Source organism: Arabidopsis lyrata, assembly GCF_000004255.2.
Source record: "Arabidopsis lyrata subsp. lyrata unplaced genomic scaffold ARALYscaffold_4, whole genome shotgun sequence".
NCBI lineage: Eukaryota > Viridiplantae > Streptophyta > Magnoliopsida > Brassicales > Brassicaceae > Arabidopsis > Arabidopsis lyrata.
In genome coordinates, this window is record NW_003302552.1 from 10,983,068 (window position 1) to 11,002,027 (window position 18,960).

General features: G+C 34.7%; 1 pseudogene; it reads right to left on the minus strand.

The window, feature by feature from the left end:
* On the minus strand, positions 1-1,505 carry LOC110229554 (annotated as a pseudogene).
* Between the last annotated feature and the right edge of the window lie 17,455 nt (positions 1,506-18,960).

Below are 18,960 nucleotides of genomic sequence, written 5' to 3' on the forward strand. Positions count from 1 at the left end.
TTCTATTTAAATAATGAGACTTGAGTAATATTCAAAATACAACTTAGCACAAGGCATTAAGTGAAACTGTGAAAGTAAAGATAAAGACAAACATCATAACTTTCACTCTAAGACCAAACATAAACCAAATCCTTCAATTGGTCTCAGAGAATGCATCATGAGCTTTTTTTATGATAGCTTCTTTCTCATCCCAACATCTTCAAAAAATTCACCAAGGCCTGCAGGAATTTCGTCCCAGACCAAGCTTCCACACCATTAAACCATAACCGCTGCAACAAAAAGTGATTTCCAGCAGCCATCCACTCAGTCAAACAAGTGGAAATTATTACCTAAAAAAGATAAACAAACTTAGCCATACTCAGAAAATCTTAGAGACCAATGGCTATTTAGTCTCTACGATTGGTGATTATCTTGAGGACCTCATGGTGGATGATGATCCACCGGATAAAACCTCACACCATTGTTCTTCTTGCATTGACGGGTATTTCTATCAGCATCATCAATGATGTTCTTGCCTTTCTTTCTTTTAAAGTTTTCTTCAATTTCATACTTAGATTTAGCTTTAAAATCTTGCATGGAGGTAGAGTCTAATGAAATTGGATGAGAAGAAGAACTACTTGATCATGGAAACCTTTGCATGGGATTAGCAGCAAGAAACTCTTCCAGATTAGGCATGGGAGTAGGCGGTCTAGGAGGTTGAGAGATGGGACTATATGATGAGATATCTGAACTGAAAGAAGATGATGAATCTTCAGGCAAGTTATGACTCTTGGTTCTCCTTTCTTCTTCCCCAACAGGATTGTCAGGAACATCTAAAGTCTCATCAGGAATATCAGGAGGAGCAAGGTAAGGGCAGTGAATAACTTGATGATTGATACGACAACAATTGTGCAAATCCTTCTAAGCTAATCATATACAAAACCAATCATAGCCCCTTCCCCTGATTCAAAACGAACTCTTCTAAAGAAGCGAAGCCGATCAGAAATTCCAAACTTTATCTTTACTCTGATAAACACTATCTGAATAGTGGTTGCTTCATTGAAATCAAGATCAACAACATGTCCAAGAGTACTTGCTATAAACCTGACTATCAATTCAGAGACATAAGGTAAAGGAATACCTCTAACCTGAACCCATATGTCAATGAAAGTGATAAATTCTTCATCAGGAAAGTCCATCCAGCGTTGTAAAGCAATAAACCATTGATTGAAAAGCCAAGGTCCTTTTCTAAGAACAGCAACCAGGTCCACTTCAGTCTGAAACAGGAATTGAACATACCTATCATCAAGAATATGACCATGCACTTTATATGATAAACGCCAGACTCTAGGTAAGGTGAAAATCAAAGTTCTTAGGTGCTGATCACTTGGATTGAGTGGTCTTCCAATCAGACTTTGCCGGTTTCTTGCTAGAACTCCAACATAGGTTGTATATGGGATACACAATTCTGGGTCATCACGTCTTAGAACCATGTGCTGTAACTCATCCCACAAGTCGTCAGACATAGTAACCAGAAAAAAGAAAGAAGCTAGGGTACTAAAAGAAAGAGAAAGTTACAGAAGTAAAATAAATTTTTCCTCCGTGGCTTCTCTCCTTGGAATGAATGACTCACGGTTGCGAAAAGGGTAGTTGTTCGGGTGAACGACTACGCTCATCACTTCTTGTGAATAGTAGTACTCTCCATCATAGTTTGCAGCTCCATGACGTGGCAAATGGTGTCTCCCAATGATTTGATCTCCAGAGGATTGAACGGCGTGGCGAAAGACATGTAAAGGTCGGGCAGGGGCCAGACCGGTTGCTGTGCCTCGTGGCCGGTCCGGACAGAAGGGGTCACCCCAGTCACGGGCTTCGTGACCGGTCCAGCGTGGCTTCTTCGGGACGGTCCGATCGGCTCAAAGTCTCCAATGGTGGCTGCTTCGGGCGAGTGAGGGTGAGTGCGGTATGCACCGCGTGCGGCTCAGCCCATACGTACCAAGGGTTGGTCCGTACATGTGGTCGTCCGAAAGCTCTTGTAATGCTACGAATTCTGAAAGTGTAAGATTTTGATATTCTTCGGGAAAAGCTCTCGGAAGCATCCTTAAGGTTTCCTGAAAAAATGAAAATCAAAACTAAAAATTAAAAAGCAAAAGTCCTAGAGTTTACTCTAGTCCTCAAACTTGTGGAACTAACAATCTCTCCCCGGCAACGGCGCCAAAAACTTGATGTGGGTGTCAGGTTTTAATTCCTTAAGAACACAACGAATAAACTACAAGTGCACATCGAATCAATCGTAGTACTTAGGGTATTGAATCCACAGAGAGAGAAGTAGTTCGGACAAGTCGTTAGGACAAGTAATCTCCCCGGCAATGGCGCTAAAAACTTGATGTGGGTGTCAGGTTTTAAATCCTTAAGAACACAACGAATAAGCTGCAAGTGCACAGCGAATCAATCATAGTACTTAGGGTATCAAATCCACAGAGAGAGAAGTAGTTCGGACAAGTCGTTAGGACAAGTTAAGCTAGGACAAAACAATAAAGAGTGGTTGTTGGTTGGTGTCACGATTGCAAATAAAAGTAAATGAAAGCAAGTAAAGAAAGCAAGTAAATAAATGCAAGAAATCAATAGGGAAAATTCGTTGGGCATCAAGGGTATCGCAGGGGGTTCAATGATCGCTATCTAAGAAATACTAGAATTAGGTTTGTTTACTTCCAAGTCTCGGACATACGAAACACTAAGATTCAGCTTATACTAGGTTATAGGATAAGTCGGCTAAAATCCTTAAACTCCGTTACTCAACTCACGCAGGCAACGACGCATATATCAAAGCAATAAGATCAAGTTCGATTCTAGTCCATAAAGCCCTATATATAACTAAGTGGTGTGTGCTTGTTATAACACGATACACATTCGTAAGCTAGGTCTAGCGTATTAAACAACCTTGTGAGCAATTTAAACACTTGAGATCACGACTTAGGACATGAATCTAACTACATGCATTAAAATACAACTTACTTAGAAAGAATACAGTGATCAAACAAAACCCTAAGTATCGCCACCTAAACGATCGAGCATATTCCCCCCTTTGATTAACCCTTTAAACCCAACTAGAAAACTACTCTAGCATGGTTAAAGAGATCATCAAAGTAAGGTTTGATAAACTCATAAGAAAGAGAAAAATAAGAACTGAATAGGGTTTAGAGACTACTACTTTGAATGTAGAATACAAGAGGTAAGACTTCACCTTAATAGATCTTAGAGTAAACAAGAGAAAAGAGAGAGATTTGGTGGACTTCAAAGCTTCTAGGATCGACGGCTGCAGCTCATGGCGAGGGAAGGGACGAGCTTGATGGAGACTTGAGAGGCACGATGAAGCACTCAGCAGCTTTCTATGAAGGCACAAATTTATAGGGCTTCCAACATGTATTTATAGGGTTTGGAGACCAGAGATTAGGTTTAGGGGTAAAAGAGTCTTTTCCCGTGATTAGGTTAAGTGAAAACTCGAGTTTCTGGCAAGGGAGAAGTCTTAGTGACCGGAGTGGAGAGTAGGAGGCAGCCCGGGCTTGGCCCATGTGACCGGTGTGGCCAAGAAGCTCCGGAACGGTTGCATAGCTTATGGCCGGTCTGGACATGTCTTCACTCATCTTGTAATAACTTCCGATTGGCTTAATGAAAAACTCTGATTCCACTTTGAAGAGAATCCTGAATCTTCTAGCTTTCCATAACCACCGAGATCTCTTGATTTGGTAATCGGGAAGACCTCGAACGGACGCCATACTTTTGACGTACATAAACTGTCTTGAAATGGGTTTTGATCACCTTTTGGTCTTTAAAGCTCAAAAACTCTTAAAACCTTCTTGGCTCCATAAATACTTGAATAACTCCTTAGCTCTGAAATCACTCCAAATGCTCCGTAAAACATAAGAAAACAATAGCAAATATGGGCGAAAATCCCATGTTATCACAATCCATTCAGCATTGAACGACAAAACCAATATATATATATATATATATATAACCAAACAAAGACTCAAGGAAAAGACGGGTTCAAAGATTCAAAAAACCAGCCTCTATTCATTCAGGAACAAACCTTTCAACCATATGGGAAAGCCAGCAGTAGCATAAGATGAAAGTCTCAGATCTTCTGTAACACTTTTAGCAATTAAGAAAGCCTCAGAATTGCATTTTGTTGGCTCAAAAAGAAGAAACAAGTGTGGTTTATCCTTTCCAAATAGAATGAGGTGTGAAATGTGACTTACAAGAGCAGGCCCCTGACTATGATTATGCATTGCCTTGATAATGTCCATTGTGGATGCACCAAATATCACATTCTCCATATGTAAACTTTGCATACTTTCAAGTGCCCATTCCAAACTCTTTATTTTGCCTGCAAAATGGAATTAACAAAAGCAAAAGATCTTCTACAGTGAAGCAGAACATTACCCAAGGATCTCTGACCACCCATGAAGCACCAAATAATCTAGATCTTTTAGACCAAGAGAAGCCAATATTACATTTAACTTCACCTACAAGAGGAGGCTACCAAATCAATTTTGGAAGTGCAAAAGTATCCTGCAAATGCACTAAGTTCCAAAGCTTTTTGAACAAGAATATCAGGAGACAAACTATATCCTTCAAATAACAACTTATTCCTGTTTTCCAAAAGATGCCACAAAATCCAAGCAAAGGCAGATTTAAGTTCATCAAAAGACTTTTCCATAGTCTTTAAGCTGAGAAGGTGATACATATTCTCAAATTCCGAGTTACTAAAACCCAAAAAGGTGATGGAATGTTAGAAAGAGCCCATAATTGTCTTGCAAAGGGACAAAGAAACAAGATGTGATTGATAGATTCAACCTCTTCTCCACAAAACATACATCCATCAAAGATTCTGATTGATCTTGTTTTTAAACGATCAGTCACCGCAAGAGCACCTTTAAGAGCTTTTTCCACAGAAAAATTCAAATCTTAGGAGGAGTGTTAACATTTCAACACTCTTGTAAAACATGATTCCTAGAAGGACAACACTCTTCAGAAACAAGCAAGTCGTGCTTTTCTTTTCTAAACATCATGTCATAACCTGTCTTAACTGAATAAATACCATTTTTGATTCCTCCCCAACAGTGAGAATCACTATATCCTATCCTCGGCTTTATAGCTGTGATGATATCTATCTCAGAATGATGGAACAACAATCTAAGTAAGGAAGATTCCAAGCACCATATTGATTGTAAAAAAGATTTGACACTTTAAGTGCAATATTCATAAGAGGATGATTTCCAATAGGTCTTCTTGCCCTGTCAAAATAACCAATTGTCTATCCAAACAAAGGTTTTTTCCCATCACCAATCACTATTTTCAGTCTTTTAGAGAGTAATTCTTTACCAAAAAGAATACTTCGCCAAGCATATGAAGACGGCTGCCTACTGAAGCTGATAAGAAAGAACAATTACTAAAGTATATGCTTTTAAAAAATCTTGAAAACAAACACTTTGTATCATAAAACAGCCTTCCACGCTTTTTTTGCTAACATAGCTTGGTTAAAGATTTCCAAATCGTTTAAACCAAAACCTCCAGCAGACTTAGGCAAAGTGAGTTTATCAGCACTCAACCAATGGATTTTCTTTTGATCTTTCTCATTACTCCACCAATAATCCATCATCACATAAGTCAATTTCTTGAAAGTAAACTTGGGAAACTTAAAACAAGACATAGCATATACTGGTAATGCCATAGCAACAGATTTTAAAAGAGTTTCTTTACCTCCTTGAGACAGATTCTTAGCATACCAACCCGTTAATTTAGACTGAAGTCTCTCTTTGATGAAACTGAAAAGTTCTATCAGGAAGCCCTAAATATTTTCCAGTTCCTCCTTCCAAGCTAATACCCGTAATTTCCTTGATCCATTTCCAATGTTGTTGATCTGTATTAACTCCAAAAGTTATCGCTGATTTCTGTTTGTTAATCATTTGACCTGATAATCTTTCATATTTCTGTAAGCAATTCTTCATCTCAGCACTTTCTTCTCTATTAGCCTTACAAATGAAAAGGCTGTCATCTGCAAATAACAGATGGTTAATTGTTGGACCAGAAGAATGAAATTGAATACCAGAAATTTTGCCACCTTAGTACACATCACAAACAAAAAAGGAGAAAGAGGATCTCCTTGTCTAATACCTCTTTCAGGCTTAATCAATCCACAAGACTCCCCATTAATCAACACAGAATAACTAACAGATGTGACACATCCCATAGTCCAAGAAATCCAAAGATCTTGAAACCCAAGAGCAATAAGCATATCTTTTAAAAAAATTTCCATTAAACTCTGTCATATGCTTTAGACATATCAGTTTTAACCATCATAAACTCTTGAGAAACACTCTGATAAGTACGAAGACTATGAACCACTTCATGAGCAATCAAGATATTGTTAGAAATCAAACGCTTTGCTACGAAAGCAGCCTGAGTTGGAGAGACTATAGAAGATAAATGTTTTTTCAGTCCATGCACTAGAATCTTTGACACAATCTTATATAGAACAGAGCAAAGGCTTATGGGTCTAAGATCAGTCATTCTTTTTGGAGATTGAATTGTAGGAATCAAACACAAGTATGTATGATTCCAATTCTTAGGAAGACACCCAGTAGCAAAAAACTTCAACACTTCAGTAATGACTTGCTCTTGAATAATTGGCCAATATTCTTTAAAAAAGAAACTAGTAAGACCATCCGGACCCGAAGCACTTTCACTACTAATAGAGAAAACAGCTTGTCTTATCTCAGATATTGAGATGGATTTTGTCAAATCAAGGTTCATTCTGTCTGTTACTCGGGGTTGAAAGTTATGCAGTAAATCACTAACCTGGATAGGAGAAAAATACTGAAGAGATCAGTAAAATACTGAACTGCAACTTCACCTATTTCTTTCTATGCGAAGTTTTCAACACCAAAATCATCCTCCAGAAGAGGTAAAGCATTTTTCAGTCTAGCAGCTTTCACTGAAGCTTGAAAACACTTTGTATTTCTATCCCCATCCAAAACCCATTTATCTCTACTCTTTTGTCCCCAGAAAATTTCTTCTTCTCTAAAGGCTATAAAGTTCTCTCTTGATCACATGTATTCTTATGAAACAAGGAGATAAAGATTCTAACTACAAAGGCAACTCCTTTCTAAATTTCTTTATCCTAATGGCTAATAAGTTAGACTAGTTTCATTTTTTCCACTTGCTAATGGCTTTCTTGCAATTTGCTGATCTTTCTAAAACAGAGTTGATGTCTGTAGAACAAGGCTGATTCCATGCATCATGAATAACTTTCAGAAAAGGAAGGATCTTCAGCCCATCTTTTATCAAACTAAAATTGCTTCCAAAAGACTTTCTTATCATTTGTAAAATTCACTAATACAGGTTTGTGATCAGAGCCTAATTGTTCCAAAAACCATTGATGAACATTTGGAAACATCAAGAACCATGCATGATTTCCAAAACATCTATCTAATTTACACTGAATCCATTGCTTATTTCGAACACCCCATGTAAATGAATTCTCAGAGCTACCAAGTTCTAACATATCGCAGTTGGCCAAAAAGGATTGAAAAGGAATGAAAGAACAAGGATCTCTCCAAGGCCCACCAAGTATTTCAGCATTAGACAGAATGGAATTAAAATCCCCTATCATACACCAAGCTTCTGTCTTCATCAGGCCAAAATCCATGATTTTATCCCAAACTAAGGTTCTAAGACTAGTAATAGGAATTCCATACACACAAGAATCAAACCAAGACCTAGAAGCATTAGAAACTTTCAAATCTATAAGATGTTATCCACAACAAGAAACTCTATATCTAAAACATCTTTCCAGGAGAGTGCCAAACCACCACTATATCCTATAGGTTCAACTGTTTTCATGTTACTATAACCCAACCAACCTTGAACTTTTTTCATATAAACATCTGTATTTTTCGTCTGCATGAGGAATAGAATATCCGGGAAATGATATTTTCTCATTTTCTTAAGACTAGTTATCCAAGGATTCCTCAATTCTTGACAATTCCAATTGAGTATGCTCATTGATCTTGTGGCAGTTCACTAGGAACCACCGAATCTTTGTCTCTCTAGAGACTATTGGCCATCCCTTTTCCTTTTTCTAAACTTATAATTTTCTGTCTAACCTCACAGTTTACTTCTAAAATAGAAACTAAAGTTTTTAAACTTTTTGACTTCCTGTCTTTTGCAGATTTGGAGCAAGTTCTAGGCCTTTTACTGTAAGTTAAATCCTTTTTAGGATCATGTGAAGAACTAGCTTCAATGCTACTTAAGTTAAAGGTAGAAGAAGAAGCAGAAAAGGTAGTACTTGGAAGAAGGTGCTTTTATCGAGGAAATTGAATCCACTTTCTTTGAGAAGGAGAGATTTGCTTTCATTGCATCAGCTAGAAGTTTTGGAGTATCATAAGTAGAAGTCTTATTATTAGCACCAGACACCTCCAATTATTTTCCTTTATCCAAACCACTTGACAACTTAGAAGAGTCTTCAGAATTCAAGTCATCAATCATCGGTTGCACAAAAGGGCAGCTAGATTTATCATGTATTAATCGCTGACACTGGAAACATCTCTTGCGAATTCTCTCATAATCAATTCTGATTTTGACCAATGATCCATTAGGTAGCTCAAGCTCTTTTGAATTTTTCAATCCCTTCGATAAGTCAAGAAGAACCCTTACACGAACATAAACTTTGCTTTGTGATTCATCCTCTTCAAATGGAAATTCAACAACACGACCAACACACCCAACAATTTTCTTAATTGTATCCCTCGTGTAGTGATTCACAGGAATGTTACGCAGGCGAATCCAAACCGGGAGAAACTATAGATAATCAGGAGGTGGATCTTCCACCCATTTTTCCATAAAAACTCCCCAATCATCTAGAGTCCAAACTCTAGTTTTGAGAACTTCTTGTAGATCTTCATCATATTTGAAAATGAACTGAAATCTATCACGAGATAGAGCAATTCCTTTAACTCTATCATACAAACGCCAAATTCGCGGCATCTCTAAAATCCATTTAGCCATACGCTGATTATTAGGATTTAAAAATCAACCAAGAACACTGCAAAGATTCTTAACCGAGGAATTGAAATTAGGATCATTAGAAATAACCATTGGTTTATCATCTTCATCTTCAATTGACATCTTCTGAAGATAGTTGCGTATCCATGTCAATCTTACCAGATAACAGATCTATCAAGATACAACCAAAATCTGATACAACCTTCAACCCAACACAAAAAAACTCGAAAACTGAAAATAGAACAAAACCCAGATCGTGAATTTATCAACAACCGGACAGAAGATGGTAATATCTCTGGTAGAAACTCTTATCAGATACAAATATCCAACAGAGAAGTCCTGAAACCCAAAGGAATTGGGACGGCGGTAGAAGCAACGGCGGAGATGAGAAAGCAATTCACCAGCTAAGAGAGAGAAGAGAGCTTTTAGTTTTTTCAAAAGAAATAAAAGGGAATAAGTGGGTCCCGCTCTTACCCGCCGCACACAACATTTCTTATTTCCTCTTGCTTTCAACACGTGTCAAACATCTATGCGTAAGAAGAGAAGGTATATTTGTCATTTTAATTGGAGAGAGAAAGCACTATAAAACTATGCACATAGACTACAGAGTTCGTTAACCATTTTTCACATTTTTGGTTTTCCGTCGTCTTCTTTGAGAGGTCTCTGCAAAAAGGTGTATGGAAGGAGAGAGAAAAAGAATAACATTCTGGATTAATGTGCATGATGGTAAGCTTAGATTTAGCTCTATTTATTGCTCCATATCTTCTCAGCATTTTAGAGTGATCTAAGAATCAGACACAGCATAAAGTTTGATTTATATTTGAAGACATATTTTGGTGATTGAAATATAAGAAATTGTGGGTTATGCTTTCATGGATTTTGTTTCTGCAGATTATTTTGTGGGTTTGTGGTTTTTGCTTTTAAGAAATTTGTTTCTACAGATTATTTTGTGGGTTTGTGAAATATAAGGATTTGTGGGTTTTGCTTTCAAGGATTTTGTTTCTACAGAGTATTTGGTGAGTAACATTATGGATTTAGCGTGGATTAACTATTTTCACCTTTTTAGATTAACATTTTACAGTGATCTAAGAATCAGACGTAGTATAAAGTTTGATTTACATTTGAAGACATATTTTGGTGATTGAATATAAGGATTTGTGGTTTTGTTTTCATGGATTTTGTTTCTGCAGATTATTTTGTGGGTTTGTGGGGTTTTGCTTTTAAGGATTTTGTTTCTGCAGATTATTTGGTGAGTATCATTCTGGATTTAGCGTGGATTAAGGATTTGTGGGTTTTGCTTTGTGGGTTGCTACTTGCTAAATAGATATGAGTTTTAAGATTAAATTTGTTTCTGCAGATTATTTGGTGAGTAAAATTCTGGATTTAGCGTGGATTAAGTGAAGAGAGTATCAACTTTGTTTCACATTCCTTCGTCTTCAAGCTCTGTTTTGGGTTCATCAAGCTCTATTGTGGGTTCATCAAGCTCTGTTGTGGGTTCTTCAAGTTTGATATTATATATAGAAACTTTATAAAATGTACAAAATGTACACATTTCATCTAGTTGTATTGATTAATAATTGCTGTTTTTTGTTTTTTTTTTGTTTTGGAGTGTGTAGGGTGTGGATTTAATTAAAAGGTGTTAAAAAATATATAATTATCCATCTAAATAATATATATACATTATCCATATCTAGCTTGGGATGCAAGGCACTTGCTCACCAAGTTTTCTAGCTATATATACCCATGACTTTGAAATGTAATAGATGTAGAAAGAAAGTTGTATTTTTCTTCTCTCTCTCACTCGTCTTCTCCTCTTCTCTCTACATTTTATTCTTCCTTTCTTTGATTATACATATATTATTATATTATATATATATATATATATATATATGTTTGAGTTATAGTTTTATAACATGTTATCAGCACGATGTCTTTACCGTTTGAGCGTTTACGAGGTAAGTAAAATTTAATGTTGTTTAAATTTATTTATGTTTATAGAACATAATTGTTATAGACATCGTGAGACTATGCCTTTTTCCGGTTTGATCGTTGTAAGTGGTAGGCTCCGCCTCCTTCAAGATCAATTAAAAAGCTATGTCTTTTCCGGATGAATCGTTATATATGGTAGGCTATGCCTCCTTTACGATCAAATAAATGGCTATGCTTTTTCCGGATCGGTCGTCATATATGGTAGGTTTTACCTTCCTAACGATCAAATAAAAATTTATATTTTTTTGGATTGATCGATATATATGGTAGGCTCTACCTCCTTCTCTACGATCAAATAAAAGCTATGCCTATTGAATTCTTAATGGAAGGCGATGGCTCCTGAATTCTTGTATAAAAAGGCTATGATCTCTATATTATTATTTTTGTGAATTTATGTGTTTAATTATTTTTATTTATTTTATTCGTAAAGAATAAATATATGTGTTATATGAGATTTAAAGACTTTGAAATATGTCTTTAAAATCAAATATATATTTCTCTTATGAGAATATATGAAGCACGTGTCAATATATATTTAGACAGTGCAAAATAATTGGAAGGTCTAGATGAGCTAGTCTCTCGACTTCCAAATGCATCAGATTCATAATAATTGATGCTTTGTGTACTCCAAAGTCTCAAAGAAACTCGCTTAGTTTCCAAAATATTTTTCTTTATAATTATTACATTGAGACTATAAATAAATGTGGTATTGAATGTCCGACCACAATGGAGACACGTAAATGTATGATTATATTATGCAAAAAATAAAGATGGTAAAATATTTATGATAGTAAACAGAAGTTTGCTAATTGCTATAGCATAGTATAACCGGTCAAGCCATCCCGGTATAACAATAAAATTAATAATGATGATCCAGATCCAAGGGCCATATTAGTACCAGCAAGGGCCTGATTGGGAGAAATAAACAAGTGCAATGTATTGAGTTGCTCTCCCTTAATAAAAGAGATGCATTAGGATCTCTTGTCACTACATCTAAAGATTAAAACTTGTTGCAGGCAAGTGGATCTTCGTGCGAAAAAGTTGAAATCACACGATATAAAACCCGACTTGTTGCACAAGGCTTTTCTCTTAGACCTAGAGTTGATTATAAAAATACAGATTCTCCGGTCATAGATGCAATTACATTCAGGTACTTAACGAGCCTAATGGTCTCTTATAATTTAGAAATGTACCCTATGAATGTAGTAACATCATATTTATATGGATCATTGGATAATAATATATACATGGGAATCCTAAAAAGGATTTAAAATTCCAAAGGCATTAGACTCAAAGTCTAATGAAATATGTACGGTCAAATTACAGCGATCATTTTACGGATTAAAATTAATCCAGACGCATGTGGTATAATCGCTTAAGCGATTATTTGTTAAAGAAAGGGTATATCTGTTAATAACGATATATGCCCTTTGCGTCTTTATTAAGATATCTCTATCGAGATTAGTGATCATTGTTGTATATATTGATGACCTAAATTAGAACTCAAAAAGAGTGATTAAATATCACTTAAAATTTATGTAAAGAAAGAAAAGCTTATTCAAGCACTGCATGCATCCGCCCGCATTCCTGAGGTAACATTTAATTTATGTTGAATTTATTTAAATTCATTTATTTTTATATTATATCGAGTCGAAGGTTGCAGACCTTCTCTTTAACTCTGTAGTACGCTAAGTCTCCAGAAACATATGATTTTTGGCCAAATCACCATTTTTATTTATTTAGTAAGCTCATTGTATATGCCGGTTAATTTTTTTAATAATCTCCAAATTAAGCCCCGAATATAACCGATCTAAAAATAAGATTCGGTCCAAGATAAATAGGCTTGGAAAGCCATTATCTTGGGAGGGGTTATTACAAGTCCCACATTTTTATAAGGACCTAAGATTAAATACCTGATCGAGATCGGATATGTTATTGATGCTAAAGTGGAATTCAGTTCGAGATGAATGAACTCGAAGAGTTTTCATCTCGAGGGGGAGAATTAGAGGAATCCCACATCGACAAGAAGTCGATAAATTTTGGTGAACTTGACACCCCAGAGCGATATAACTCTAGTGAAATCATATCCTAAAATTTATCACTTTTTGATAAAGTGGAACATCTAAAATGATGTTCACTCTCAAAATAAGCTTTAAGCGAATCGTTCATAGCGAAAATCCAAGAGATTGTAAAACGATTCATGGTGATTTAATCTCCATGTTTTTCACATGGAACATGCAGTAATGATTGTAAGACCAACGTTTTACAAGAAATATTTCTCCTATGTTATAACATGATTGGAGATCAAATATTTCTCATTTTGAATTTTATGGGTGTGAGGTATATATATATATATATAAATGCTCCTCTGCACCGCATAAAAATTAACATCCTAAAAGGATGAAATATATAGAGGCTAGAGATGAGTCTCTGCTCTATAATATTGAGCCACCTTATGAGAGATGTGCCTATTGCAAGATTTGCATATCATCTTATTGATGATTAAAGTTCTCCATCATTATGGGAGAATCATTGAATATTTAAGATCTTTGAACAAATGACTATAATAAATATGAACTTAAGAGTTCAAAGTTCAAATAGATCACTATTCATAATAAATTGCAAATCAAATGCAAAAAGCTGATGGATGAGATTTCATAAAGTTATTGATCCTCGTATAAATACATATGAACTTAAAGTTCATAGAAAATCTCTTGTCCCAGCTAAAAATGCTCTACAAATATGTTTCTGGCGGATGACATATTACTGTCTATAATACGATAAAAACGTGATAGACAACTTTGGTTCCAAATATAAAGAAAATCCTCGAAAATAAATAAGGAGCATATTATTACTAAAAAGAGGATTAAACTCTTAAAAGAGGAGCATATAGACTTCTAAAGAGGAGCATAGAGACTCCTCAACAGGAGCAAATAGACTCTTAAAGAGAAGTACAAAGACCGATTGGCATGGTTAAAACGAAATCAGGTACCTGAATAAAATCATTTATAATGATTAAGAGATCTCGGTTAACCATGTCATTACGGAAAATATGGAACCAAAGATAACATAATGTCGACAAGAAAAATGATCTAGCACGCAAATGTAATTAATGAGGATCATAAATCTCCGCTCTGTGAGAGTAAAGAGATATATATTGACCAATTAATAAAGAGGCAGCCAAGTCTATATTAATCTCGTATAAGAAACGAGTAATTCCTTGACACATGGTCCAAGCATCAAAAGAGTATTATGATACTTTAGACAAGACGGTGTGTCGCGCCGAGTTTTGCTAAAATCACTTGATATTGAGTTGATGAATAAATGACTTGAATTGCGCCTCATGGGATGTCTGTAGGACTAATCCTTGAAAGATTTACGATAGAATAGTTATATTCCCGGGAACTTATAAGCATGATATTTTAAAACATCATCAAAACTCTTGAAGAGTTATTTGGAATAAAAGATCTTGGAAAGACAAAAGTGTCTCCAGATATTCGAACTAAACATCCAAAGAAAGAGATGTTATATTAGTCACTTCTAAGGAAAGTCGACTCTATATATTTGATCATGAAGCATTATATATAAATGCTGACGAGTATTTATATATTTTGTGAATTGTAGCTAGCATATATAAATGCTGACGAGCATTTATATATCTTGTGAATTGTACCTAGCATTTGCTATTGATCTACTTGCAGGATTAATTCATCTCCTCCGACTAGACATTGAATGAGTTCAAATGTGTCTTCCCTTATCTGCAAGGTACAATTGACCTGGATTTACTTTTTTTTCTAGAAACCCCGAGTTTGGTTTAGTTGGTTTTGCAGATGGAGGATCTATATCAAATCTATATAAATCTATATCGCAAAACAACAACTTCATGGCGTTTCCAACAGCAAATTTTGGTCGTCGCTTGTTCAAGCCATACCAAAATTAATGCGCTCCATGAAGCACGTCAAAAATATGTATGGGTCAGATTGATGCCCTCAACATATACAAGAAGCAAGCAATATAGTTACCAGTGAAGAGCCAACAACATTGTTTGAACACAATGTTGCATATGTTGCCAATTTCAAATGAAGCTATGTCAAGATCGATATGACAAGACATGTTCCCCCAAGATTCTTCTCATGCACTCAAGAATCTGAGAAGAATCAGGAAGTTGATGTTCGATACATCCGGCCAAGTAACAATGTAGCAGTTTCAGTTCAAAGGCGCTTCCTGCTACAACATTCAGAAAGTATCTTCACAAATCGAAATGCATTTTTTGAAGATGATGCTTCCAGGACGAGACATATTATGATGAGCGTGGCTGTACTCTTTTTCCCTTATCATGGTTTTTATCCCACTGGGTTTTTCCATGACAAGGTTTTTAACGAGGCAGCAAATAACACGCAAAAGATAGACATCAAAGTGAAAGTCTATCTCTCTTCCAAAATCTTTGTCATATATTGACGAGATCAAAAGAAGAGAAGAGAATGATCAAGATGCATCACCTACGAAACTCTAAAGAGAACAAGACTCGTCTGTTCCACGGGGAGATTGTGTTACTGTAATCTTTTCCTTTATCATGGTTTTTATCCCAATGGATTTTTCCATGATAAAGTTTTTTAACGAGACAATACGCAATACGTTAATAATGATGGATAATTAAAGGGGAGTGTTAAAAAATATATAATTATCCATCCAAATAATATATATATATATATATATATATATATATATTATCCATATCTAGCTTGGGATGCAAGGCATTCGCTCACCAAGTTTTCTAGCTATATATATACCCATGACTTTGAGATGTAATAGATGTAGAGAGAAAGTTGTATTTTGCTTCTCGTCTCCCACTCGTCTGCTCCTCTTCTCTCTACATTTTATTCTTCCTTTCTTTGATTATACATATATATTATTATATTATATATATATGTTTGAGTTATAGTTTTATAACAAAAGGAAGAAAGAAGCTCTATTGAAATGAATTTCTTAAAGTTTGTATCTTCAAAGATAAACCAACAAAAAGAATCCCTCGGTAGTCCCTCCTTTTTTTCTTTCATATTTTATATTTTCTTCTTTCCAAAATTTTAATAAATTTATTTGTAATGTTTTAGGAAATGATTTCTTTATTTACCAAAAAGACCGATATAACTCTAATGGGCTTCATCTCAACAAAGCCAGGGTACAGACTAACCTTCGATTTTCTTAAATTTCTTTTCTTTTCAAAATTTCATTAATTAATTATGGTGTTGTTCGTTTGGCAGTCGCAAGAGGCCTGCGATTGCTGCGACTGTGACTAAAAATTGTTCGTTTGACAGTCGTAGAAAATTTCTTTAATTCCAATGAACTCATTCTAAACAAAACCCGTCTTCCAGGTAAAAACTAAACCATTATTTTTTCATTTTTATTTATCTTTCAAACATTTAAATGAATAATTTACTTTTCAGCAACCTTCCCCTATCAAACACGACAATTAAAGCATTTCATAACAGTTAAATATATAAAAACTGTCCCAAAAATCATTTTTTTTTTCACCTTATTCGTTGACATAGAAATTCCAAATATTTATATTTTAATACAAAATATTTATAGGGGCAATTAGGTGAGTGGCCATTTTGATAAACGAAAGGAAGAATATAGCATACTAAAGTCCAAATTAAGAGAATAACCATAATACGTAGTGAAAAGACAAAACACACCTTAGGTGTAAGACATGCGCAAAGGAGGAGGAAGAAAAGAGAGGGGACGTTGTGAGAGAGAGAAAAAAGCTTAATTGCTTCTTCTTTTTAATATTTGTTTTATTTCTACCCCATTTGATTTTTACATTATATTTAGTGTTTGAAAACATTAATTTAAATTTATAATTTTTATAGAAAAAAACTCTGGTCTTTTTTTTCTCTATATATTATGATTTGGATTTCTAAAAACCGACCAAAACTTATAAAAGTAAAAAATAAATTAATAAACTTAGTTTATATAAAACACAAAAGAAATAGTATAGAAGCAAACAAAATGCTAATGATTAACATAGTGGTGATGGTAGTATCCACAATGCCTAATAAATAATGTTTATAACTAAAAATATATTGTAATATACATAATCACACAAAAATAGATATAATACTTTACTATATCTTATATATTATACTTAAAATCAACTTTTAACTCTAAAATACTAAACCCTAATTCCAGAAGTCTAAACCCAAACCCAAAACATATATCTAAAAACGGTATTAATAAATATAAAAATTAAAATAGTGAATTTATTTAGAAAAATGGAATAGAACATTTTAGTGTTCTATATAGTGTCGGACAAAATACTGAATTAAACGCGTGACAAAAAAAGGAACATTATACCCTAAGTGATACAACATAGAGAACCCAAACGACCAAGTTAAACACACAAAAAAATATCATACCTTAAATATACAATATGTAATATACATAAATCACACAAAAATAGATATAATACTTTACTATATCTTATATATTATACTTAAAATTAACTTTTAACTCTAAAATACTAAAACCTAAATCCAGAAGTCTAAACCCAAACCCAAAACATATATCTAAAAACGGTATTAATAAATATAAAAATTAAAATAGTGAATTTATTTAGAAAAAATTGAATATAACATTTTAGTGTTCTATATAGTACGGTGACGATAACAAAGAATACAAAATACTGAATTAAACGCGTGACAAAAAAGGAACAATATACCCTAAGTGATACAACATAGAGAACCCAAACGACCAAGTTAAACGCACAAAAAAATATCATACCTTAAATATACAATATAGAAAACATAATTTGCCGAATTAAACACACGTCGTATAAAGGATGTTATACCTAAAAGATAACCAAAATCTCTACTTGAACTCATGTGAAAATATCAACACAAAGAGCAAAAAATCAATTTTTCAAACAAAAAAAAATTATGAACTTAAATCAATATTTGTAAACATAAATATGATGTAAAAACCATTTTTTTAAAAAAATAAAATTATTTTCCATAAACTTACAATACTTATTCTATTTGAGACAAATCTATTGAAAAATTGATTTTCTTCTTCTCGTCTTCTTTACTTCTCTTGTTCATTCTCATCCAATCAATATCCATCTCTTTTTCTATATTGAATGCAATCGATCAATTATCAAATATCAAACTATGATTTGTGATATGACTTGGGTGGATTCAAGTTGGAAGAGGGTAAAACGAACAAATGTTTAATTAAGGAACAAATGTTAGATCAATTGGAATAGCTTATGAAAAAGATAATGGTAGATAAACATAAGAAATTGAATTAGAAAACAGCGTGATGATGGTGATGGCCGTGGTGTTGGGTGGTGGCGATTACAATTGTAGCGGCAGTGAGTAGTGACAATGGTCGTCGCGGTAGCAGTGGTTGCGATAACAGTGGTAACGGTGGTGGAGATGATGGTGGTGGTGGTGGTGACGGTGGGGTGATGGTGCCGATAACGGTGGCGATGGTGATGTTGATTACGGTGGTGTTGGGTGGAGCGATTACGGAGGTAGCGGTAGTGGTGGTGGCGATGGCAATGGTGATGACGGTGGCAGTAGCGGAGGTTGCGGTGACAAGTAGCGGTGGTGGAGATAATGACGGTGGTGGTGATAGCGTTAACGGTTTACGGTTGATCGTAAAATTATTTTTGGCTATTATTAGCAAACGAGAATTTCCAGGAAGCTGAGAAGATTTTTGATAAAGAAGAAAAAGAAATGGTCCAATGTTACGAATCTCGTGTATTCTTATCATTAATGAATGGAGTTACAACATATATATATTAAACATAAACCGTCATTGAGTAACCCAAACGAACAAGTTGGAAGAGGGTAAAACGAACAAATGTTTCAATTGGACTAGGAAATTCTAAAGCCCAAAGCCCACTAAGACTAACATAAACCGTCATTG